This window comes from Centropristis striata, chromosome 13 (assembly GCF_030273125.1).
Source record: "Centropristis striata isolate RG_2023a ecotype Rhode Island chromosome 13, C.striata_1.0, whole genome shotgun sequence".
Lineage (NCBI taxonomy): Eukaryota > Metazoa > Chordata > Actinopteri > Perciformes > Serranidae > Centropristis > Centropristis striata.
This window is the reverse complement of record NC_081529.1, coordinates 1,833,077-1,843,047: the sequence shown is the minus strand read 5'-3', so window position 1 is coordinate 1,843,047 and position 9,971 is coordinate 1,833,077. Positions and strand designations below refer to the sequence as shown.

At 35.1% G+C, this 9,971-nt stretch overlaps 1 protein-coding gene across 2 annotated transcripts in view; it reads left to right on the top strand.

Annotated features, from left to right (window-relative positions):
* Positions 1–4,761: 4,761 nt before the first annotated feature.
* traf7 (TNF receptor-associated factor 7) overlaps positions 4,762–9,971 on the top strand; it is a 30,940-nt gene continuing 25,730 nt past the window's right edge. For both annotated transcript variants that reach the window (XM_059348524.1, XM_059348525.1), the window contains exons 1-2: positions 4,762–4,828; positions 9,148–9,309. The gene's annotated coding sequence lies outside the window, so the exon portion shown is untranslated. The remainder of the gene's footprint in view (positions 4,829–9,147; positions 9,310–9,971) is intronic.

Sequence of the window (9,971 nt, the reverse complement as noted above, 5' to 3'; positions counted from 1 at the left end):
AGATAAGCAGCGCCCTCTTGTGGTAAAAAGAAGGAAGCATAAAATAATGAAAAAACAAACATGTATTTGGTACCGCCTTAGGCTAAAATGTAAAAGTGGGGAAGGAGAAAACTTAGGAGGATAGAAGCTGCCAACATCTAATAATCTTGGTAAATAAAAAAAATCATTATAAATCTATCAAAAATAATATTAAAAATAAGTTTAGGCATTCATTGACAAAATGTGGCATAAATGTATATTTCTGACCTCATTACACACTTTGTATGACAGCCCCCAAAATAAATAATCATAAATAGATTAATTTGAGTATTTGTAAACATATTTTAAATACAATTCAAAATAATTTTAAAAAATCAAAACATTAAAAATAGAATAAAGCTGTGAGACTACTTACGCGTTTTTACGGAAGAATAATCTATAAAGAATAATAAACTTGAGCAATAATAAGAGATGTAAATCGTCTAAATTGACTAAATAATCCCGGTGAATAACAATTAGTGTGCTTTTGCAAGCACACAAAATAAGAATAGACCCGGTGAATAGTAGTGAGTGTGCTTTTGCAAGCAAGCACACAAAATAATAAAGAGACATAAGCCCACGGAATAACAATTAGTGTGCTTTTGCAAGCAAGCACACAAAATAAAAATAAGCCCACGGAATAACAATTAGTGTGCTTTTGCAAGCAAGCACACAAAATTAAATAAAAATAATCCATCAATGTGCATAAATTCATCTAAATGGCATTGATTATCCATCTATCTGTATGGTAACTCAATACTTTTATAAACAATCAAAACCTACAACCAAAAAACCTCCCAAAGCAACATAAAAGCAGATATTATATAAGACATAAATAAGGAGAACTGACACTGAGTCCTAATGAAGAAACACATGAATACTGCTGCTGGTGTTTAAGGCAAAAGGGCATCATTCATGACCTAAAGGTCATTTGTGTTCTCACACCAATTTTGTCTTATTAACACTGGCTTTCAGTCTTTTTTAGAAGCTATTTTAAAAAGGACTTTTAATTACACACAAGGCTCTGAATGATCTGGTGCCAGTATGAGTTTCTCACACCGTACTGTCTGTTCCTTTTTCTCCCCAAAGGGCTAAACTTAATTAGCAGTGGTGGAAAACGTATTCAGATCCCTTACTTAGGTAAAAGTACTCATACCACACAATGATATTATTCCACTACAAGTAAAAGTCCTGCATGCAAAACTTTCTTCAGTAAAAGTACAAAAGTATCAGCATCAAAATCTACTTAAAGTATCAAAAGTAAAACTTGTTTTGCAGAATGGATCAACTCAAATTGTTTTATATATTCCAAATATATTATACGATTATTTGTATTGATGCATCTATGCAAGCAGCATTTTAATTTAGTAAAGATAAGGCTAATTTTAACTACTGAATATACTGGTGTGAGGTTTAATATAAAAGATGTCTCGTGACTTTAAATTGATCACGTTTTTTAAGGTTTAATCTCAACCTGAAAAGTAACTAAAGCTGTTGGCTAATTATAGTAGAGTAAAAAGTACAATATTTGCCTCAAAATGTAGTGGAGTAGAAGTATACTTGAGTAAATGTACTTACTGCACTACTTATTAGAAAGAGGAAGCAAAGAGCCACACCTTGGACAGTTTAATTAAAACATAAAACACAGTGCTGAATATGTTTTATTATATATATTATATATATTATTTTTTTGTGAGACAGCTTTTAATTGTGTAGCTAACTCTCTCTGCTGCAGTACATGCCTGCATAGATTAGATTAGATTAGATTTTTTATTTGTCATTGCACAGAAATACAATGAAATTCAATGCACTCAGGTACTGGACTCATAAAAAAGCATAATAAATAGTAAATAACAAGATACTGTACATTCTCATCATCTCATCTCAATAAATAGTAAATAGAAAAGATACATTCTCATTCTCTCAGCACTTAGTATATTCATGTCATTCATTCACTGTACCATCAATTTAGTGCCATTGTATGCATTAAAACAATACTGTAATTATATAAATATATAAAGTGCAGCTGAATGACTTAAGCAAGATATGGTAACACTTTATTTTGAAGGTGTCTACATAAGAGTCACACAAGCCCGTCACAAACATGACATGACAAGTTTAATGAGCATTAATGTTACTTCAAAGTGTCATTAATGTTCATGACACATTCCATGTCATGTTTATGACATGCTCATGTCACTCTTATGTAGACACCTTCAAAACAGACAGGCCTCCTCACTGTCTCATTTTAAATCTCTTCTTAAAACCCACCTCTTCTCGTGTTGATTTTATGTTGATTTTATGATTTTATGATTTTTTGTTTTTACTGTATTCATGCATATTTTATTTTGTGCGGGCAGTACATTTTACATTTTATCTTATTTATTTTTATCCCATTTTTAATTTATTTTATCTTATTGCATCTTACTGTTCTATTGTTTACTACATCTCTTTGTGTTGTGTTATGTATTTATTGTTTGTGCAGCACTTTGGGAACCTTGTGTTTGCTAAAAATTGTGCTATATAAATAAAGGGGATTGGATTGGATTGAAAATAAAGTGTTACCATATCTTGCTTAAGTCACAAAGGCATGTTCAAAAAAATTGCCTAAGTCACATTTTATTTTTGACTTAGGCATAATAAATCAGCTTAAGTCACACACTTGACATAGGCCATTATCTTAAAGGGGTAAAATCACATGATCTGATCAACTGAGGATGCAGGTGATTTTACCATAGGTGGCTATGAGGAGATGATTTAGGCAAAAAAAAACCCTATTTTGTCATCAAATGACGATTATTTTAACAGTGTGACGACATGTAATACGCATTATGTCAATACTGTAACCTTACTAAAACCAATCATAATGCACCTATATTAAAGCATACTTATGGATGGTCTTTTCTCTTTTTTTTTGCATTGTTTTTCATTTACTATTTTGTCATCAAATGACTTAGGACTTAAGTCACACACTTGACATAGGCCATTATCTTAAAGGGGTAAAATCACATGATCTGATCAACTGAGGATGCAGGTGATTTTACCATAGGTGGCTATGAGGAGATGATTTAGGCAAAAAAAAACCTATTTTGTCATCAAATGACGATTATTTTAACAGTGTGACGACATGTAATACGCATTATGTCAATACTGTAACCTTACTAAAAACCAATCATAATGCACCTATATTAAAACATACTTATGCTAACTGCCATTGTGTTGAAGGGCCTGTTGGACCATAAGTGAGATAATATGATGCTTCTGTGGATACTGTCTCTAGGGGGACTCCCCCCACTTATCTCTATGTATCATATGATCTCTCTTTTTTTTAAATGTATGTATGATATGGCTTACCCCCTGTGGTTCTTGTTGTTATGGTTGTTGTTTTTGTCTAAGACAGCTCTGTTTGTTTGTTTTTGTGGCTGTCTGTGCTGGTTTGTGTAATGTATATTTGGCTACTCATAATGCTGTATATATGCGAAGGAGCAGAATCTGTACAGCTTTATTTTTTTTGAATACATGTCATAACCTTCCATTCATGTTTCCCCAGCCGATTGCTTTATATTTGTATTTATCTTTATTTTATTTTTTTGTTGTTGTTTTTGCTATATGAAAAACTCAATAAAGATATTGAACACAAAACATACTTATGGATGGTCTTTTCTCTTTTTTTGCATTGTAACGATATCTTAATAAACCATGCATTTTTCTTCTCGGATGTTGGTCAGAATCCCTCCACATCACACCACCGTGCACGTGCTTTCTAACCTCATTACACACTTTGTATGACAGCCCCCAAAATAAATAATCATAAATAGATTAATTTGAGTATTTGTAAACATATTTTAAATACAATTCAAAATAATTTTTAAACATCAAAACATTAAAAATAGCAACATAAAAAAATAAAGCTGTGAGACTAGTTACGCGTTTTTACGGAAGAATAATCTATATCTATAGTTAGCGTGCTTTTGCAAGCAAGCACACAAAATAATAAAGAGACATAAGCCCACGGAATAACAATTAGTGTGCTTTTGCAAGCACACAAAATAAGAAATAGACCTGGTGAATAGTAGTTAGTGTGCTTTTGCAAGCAAGCACACAAAATAAGAATAAGAATAGACCCGGTGAATAGTAGTTAGTGTGCTTTTGCAAGCAAGCACACAAAATAATGATGTATTTGATTTTATCATAGGTGACATGAGGAGATGATTTAGGCAAAAAAAACTATTTTGTCATCAAATGACGATTATTTTAACAGTGTGACGACATGTAATACGCATTATGTCAACACTGTAACCTTACTAAAAACTAATCATAATGCACCTATATTAAAACATACTTATGGATGGTCTTTTCTCTTTTTTTGCATTGTAACGATATCTTAATAAACCATGCATTTTTCTTCTCGGATGTTGGTCAGAATCGCTCCACATCACACCACCGTGCACGTGCTTTCACCATAAAACGTGATGGTGTCTGTCGCATGATGGCTCGGTCTCTGCACGAACCAATAACGGCGCAGAACCGGAGCAGATGTGGATATATTTGGGAATAGTCCGCTTTGCTGTTGGTTTGCCGTATTTACTGGCAGAACCGAGTCCAATGGCAGCGCCGCGAAGTGCATTCTGGGAGGTGTAGTCTGCCAAGCGGAGAGAACGATAGTCAACGGGCGGCAGCGCAGTACGACTTCTACTCCATGTCCCAGAATGCACTGCGGCATTCGAGAAGTGAATGTGAGGCAGAGAGAGAGAGAGGAAGATTTAGGAATTCGTCTGCAGACTTGGAGCTGCGCTGTTACAGTATAATGGTAAGTCTACAAAACTAAAAACTCCGCCATTTTGTTAAATAATTGCCCTGTTTGCTATAAAATAACACAGGATTGCCGTTAGTGGTTGGCAGGGTTACCGTTAGTAGCGGCGCGTGCTAATAGGAAATGTAACATTAGCTAGCTAACTTAAGCTAGCAAAATGAGCCACTTTAGCTTTAGCTAATTATCGCAGTTTTTAACGGTCGTTGACGACATGACCGCTGGTGGGAAAGAGCAGAATGGGCTGTGGTTTATAGTTAAACTGTTATACTCTTTACTGGACTTATAGCATAAGTGTTGGGACGTTTAGCTAGCTAGCTAGCTGTCAGTGTTCAACTTTGGTACGTTGTGTGTGTGTGTGTGTGTGTGTGAGTGTGTGAGAGTGTGTGTGTGTGTGTGAGAGAGTGAGTGTGAGTGTGTGTGTGTGTGTGTGTGTGTGTGTGTTCCGCCCCCCGTGTGTGTGTGTATATGTGTGTGTGTGTGTGTTCCGCCCCCCTTGTGTGTGTCGAGGCTCCTCTTTAGAAGAAGAAGAAGAAGATGAGTACTTTATTAATCCCACAATGGGGAAATTCAACCTCTGCATTTAACCCATCCTTTTTTTTTTTACACACAAGTGAACACACCATGCAAGGAGCAGTGGGCAGCACATTACTGCACCCGGGGAGCTGTGGAGGGGGGGGGGGGTTAGGTGCCTTGCTCAAGGGCACTTCAGTCCTATCCTAGACCTGTCAGTACCGGGATTCGAACCAGCGACTCTCCAGTTACAAGCCCGATTCCTAACCTCTAGGCCAGTGCTCCCCCTTCTATGTCCCAACTGGGTTGACGCATCCCCAATCCCCCACACCTTCAAAAAAAACCAAAATGCAATAAGAGTTTTTATAGCCATATTAAAGGTGGAGGATGATGACAGGCTCAGGATCAGAGGCAGAAAGCAGATCAGTTGGGAAAATGTTATAATATTTTGAGCTGCGTTGAACAAAAATTGCAGCAAATTTAAATGGGCGTGGAGTGAACACAACCCAGTCATCATAACACAGGCTGGAAAAATGATACAAGAACAAGAAGATAACTTCTTCTACGCTTCATCATAAGTCCAAAAACAAGCAAAAATAGATGCAAAAATGACCAAAGATGACGCAAAATTATCAAAATAGACACAAATTGACCACAAATGCATGTAAAAATTACCAAACAACCAAAAAATAGATGCAAAAATGACCAAAATAGATGCAAAAATGAACAAAAAATGACACAAAATTGAATAGCCTGTATTTATTAATTAATTAATTAATTAATAACAAGTCTTTATTGTGTGGGGGGAAAAAAATGTAATTGTGTCATTATCATTATCATTTTCATCTCGCGCACCCCCTAGCAGCAGCTCGCGCACCCCCAGGGGTCCACGCACCACACTTTGGGAATCCCTGCTCTAGGCCACGGACTTTACGGGAATCTCCTGGCTTGTGAAAAGAGACAGTGACGCTGGTTGGAGCGGATTAGAGGTCCTGGATAGTTTCATTGGCAGATTCTGCAACCTATTACCATATGAGCTGACAGTTCGCATACCTTTCCGTTTACATCAGTATCTGGTTGTCCGGGTCACTGGTTTTTGGCTGTCACTTCTCCCTCTTCCCTTTGTCTCGGTGTTGCTCCCTCCCTCTCTGCCTCAACCTTCCCCCGTGTGTTTGAGAGTTTGCAGATGCTGGTCACTTTTTTTTTTTTTTACATTTTCCGCTATGAAATTGTTGATAAGACTCTGGGTCAGTGCTGCCTTCCCTTTAGTCAGACAGCTGTTTGCTGTTTCTGCAGCCTCAGCTGTGTTTTTATGTCTCATGAGGATTTATCACCTACAAACTTCAATAAGGGAGCTAAAAGAATTAGTACATACTGGTGTAGTGCATAAGTAAATACATTTGTGCAATGTACAAATCAAATAGAAGGCCACTAACTTCTGCAAGTTTTGAGTTTTGCATTGAGTTTTGTTTGGATCAGTTTTGTATATAGATAGATAGATAGATAGATATACTTTATTTATCCCAAGCTGGGAAATTACAGTGTAGCAGCAGCATTACACACAGAGACAATAACAACACAATTAAGTAAAAAGAACAACCTAGGCATACTTCAAGCAATAAAATATAAACATACAATAAAAATACAATAAAATATAAAGTGTCTAAAGAAGGAGTAGAATAGAATTCCAGTGCAGAATAAATATGAATATACAGTATAAAAATGTTGGTGCTATGAAACAAATAAGGTGCAATGAACAGTGTGCATAAAAAACACATAAAGTGCATAGACAGTATGTAATGAACCAGGTTATTATTTGTTATTGTACAGTGTGATGGCATGTGGCAGGAAAGATTTTTTGTATTTGTCCCTATGACAGCATATAAGGAATGCCACATATGTTTCTATGTATTACCTTTTAGTTACTGTAGGAATCTGCCAAGTTTAGCAAAAAACAACAACAAAAAAACATACTTAAAGCAATGTTATGACACTTGCACACTACTTTCAGTTCTTTTTTTCTGCAAAGTTTAGAACACAGATATGACAGTGATACAGACTACAGTAAAGTAGGCACGCTGTGCAAAACATAAATAAAACAGAAAGTGATAATCCTTTCAGACGTATATTCAATTGGAAACTATAAAATGACAATTTTGTTTTGTGTTTTACCTTATCACCTTCCTGGATTTTAAATTTAGGCTTATTCTGAATTTAATGCCAACAAACCATTTAAAAAAAGTTGGGAAGGGGCCAACAAAAGACTGGGAAAGCTGTGTAATGCTAGATAAAAACAGATTGAGTTGTAACTGATGATAGTTTTGTGATTGAGTGGGAAAGGGGCATCATTAAAAGATATTACTACATGAGATGGACTGACTAAAGTGTGCTGTGGTCTGACAAGTCTGCATTTCAAATTGTTTTTGGAAATCCCCTCTACTTTATCGGTTTGAACATTAAATATACTGACTTTGTCAAGTTTTCAATCAAATACATTTAAAAAAGGGTTAGCAAAAGATCACAATCTGTTGTATTTATGTTTTAAACAGCATCCCAATTTTTTTGGAACTGGGGTTGTAAAACCAATGAATGCAGCTTTCTGAACACAGATATGAATTGATAATAAAATAATCATTGACATAATACTGGACAAGACGACATCTAGTCTAATCACAACATTGATATTTGATTAATATGTATATTGTCCAGTTAATGAACATATTGGTTTCTAAACTGAAAATTACTGATTCACCAGTTGAACCTTGAACTTCCTGTATGCAGCAAGGTTATAATAGTTTTGGATTTTTCATTAGTTTTAGTTTTAATTTCGTTGTGAGTTTTTGTTTTCATATTCAATTAGTTTTAGTTAGTTTTTAGAGTGAGTTTGCTAGTTTTAATTAGTTACATTTTTTTTGAAAATGCTTAGTTTTAGTTTAGTTTTTATTAGTTTTAGTGTTAGTTTTAGTTTTTTGTAATGAGGTATTTGTTTCGGTGCAAGATTCAATAAGGTCACAATAAATCTCAGCCCCAATAAGTTTATTAAGTCATAAAACCAGATAAATGAAATAGGTTTGATATCAACCAAAAATATGAAAAAAAGTTGACAAAGACTAAAGCTAAGGACATTTTCACTATAATTTTAGTTAGTTTTAGTTAGTTTTCTAACCACACAATACAGTTTCAGTTAGTTATAGTTTTTTAAAAAACTCTCATTTTTATTTTTATTTCAGTTAACGAAAATGTTTTTTCAATTCTAGTTTTCATTATTTCGTTAGTTTTCGTTAACTATAATAACCTTGGTATGCAGCCATTGCAGACTGGATATGACTCTCATTTATGAGCACTTCTACAAACTATAAAAAAAAAAAACAATCCAGTGCAAGAAACTAAACCATTAAAACTTCCTTGCTGTTGCAGCTGAAGTGGAAACGTTGTATTTTATTGTGTTGTTGAGCCTGAAGCAAGTAAAGTAGGTCAAACATCTATTCAACAACAGCAACTCACTGTACACATTGCATGATGCACTTACTGTATCTTACTGCTGTGCTTTTCCTCTTAAGTAGCTTTAAGCTGTTCTGTAGCCACTGGCAGTCACTAGCATTCCTTGAGCCAAGTGTGGGTGTGTGTTTTTTCTCTGTTTCTGTTAAAACATAAAGCCAACTTATGGCTAGCATAATGTATTTTGATTTCAGTCAGGCTCAGAAATGACCAGACCTATTATTATTTTCTATACTTTGCCCACTCTCCTTCACTAATGTCCCCTATTTTTCTCTGCACCCTCCCTTGTCCTCCTTCTCTCTTCCCAGGCCTAGCAGTCCAGCTAACTGCTAACTGTGCATTTGTGTGTGTGCTTTGGGTTATGATCAGTGGTAAGACGCCTTGCTACAACCGATAGTTCAGAGGAAAAGCAGTCGCCGCAACAGCCATCCACAGCAGCCCCCCACCACCCAGCAGACTCCAGGAACAGGGTGAGAGACATTAATGTGACATGGAAAGAAGTTTCATTAAAATACCCAGATTATACTCATGTTGTGTGATGTTTTTTTCTGTTTTAATTACTCTTTCTTTAACCCTCTGAACTCTTAAGCACATTCAGGGCGTTTTTTGCTCCTGTTTATGTTTTACTAACTGTGGCCTCAGTTTGTACTGCAATATAGAATGGAATAGAATAGAATAGAATAGAATAGAATATATCTTTATTGTCTGTTCAACTGAGCAGAAATTTGTCTTTCGACACGGCTATAAAAATTCATGCAAAACACACAACAATTACATGAAGTGAGATAAAACAACAACACTTCAGTAAAAACACAACATCAATAAAAAGAAGGACGTGGGGTACAGTGTTACCTGCAATTCAATGTAAACAACACCATCATGGCTAGAAGTATGGAGGACTCAAAATGTCCCTTGTGTCAGTATAACATATTTATAATGCCAGAAATTGTAAAAATAAATAAATAAATAAAAAAAATAGTGTAAACAACCTACACAATTCATACATTTTAATGATATATCCCTATTTTAAGCTTCGATTTTGTTATTTTTCTTGATGGAAGCGTTTCTCATGCTTCAAATGAGGACTGTTAGACATGTGAAAATCTGCTGATAATTTCTCTATACAGTTTCT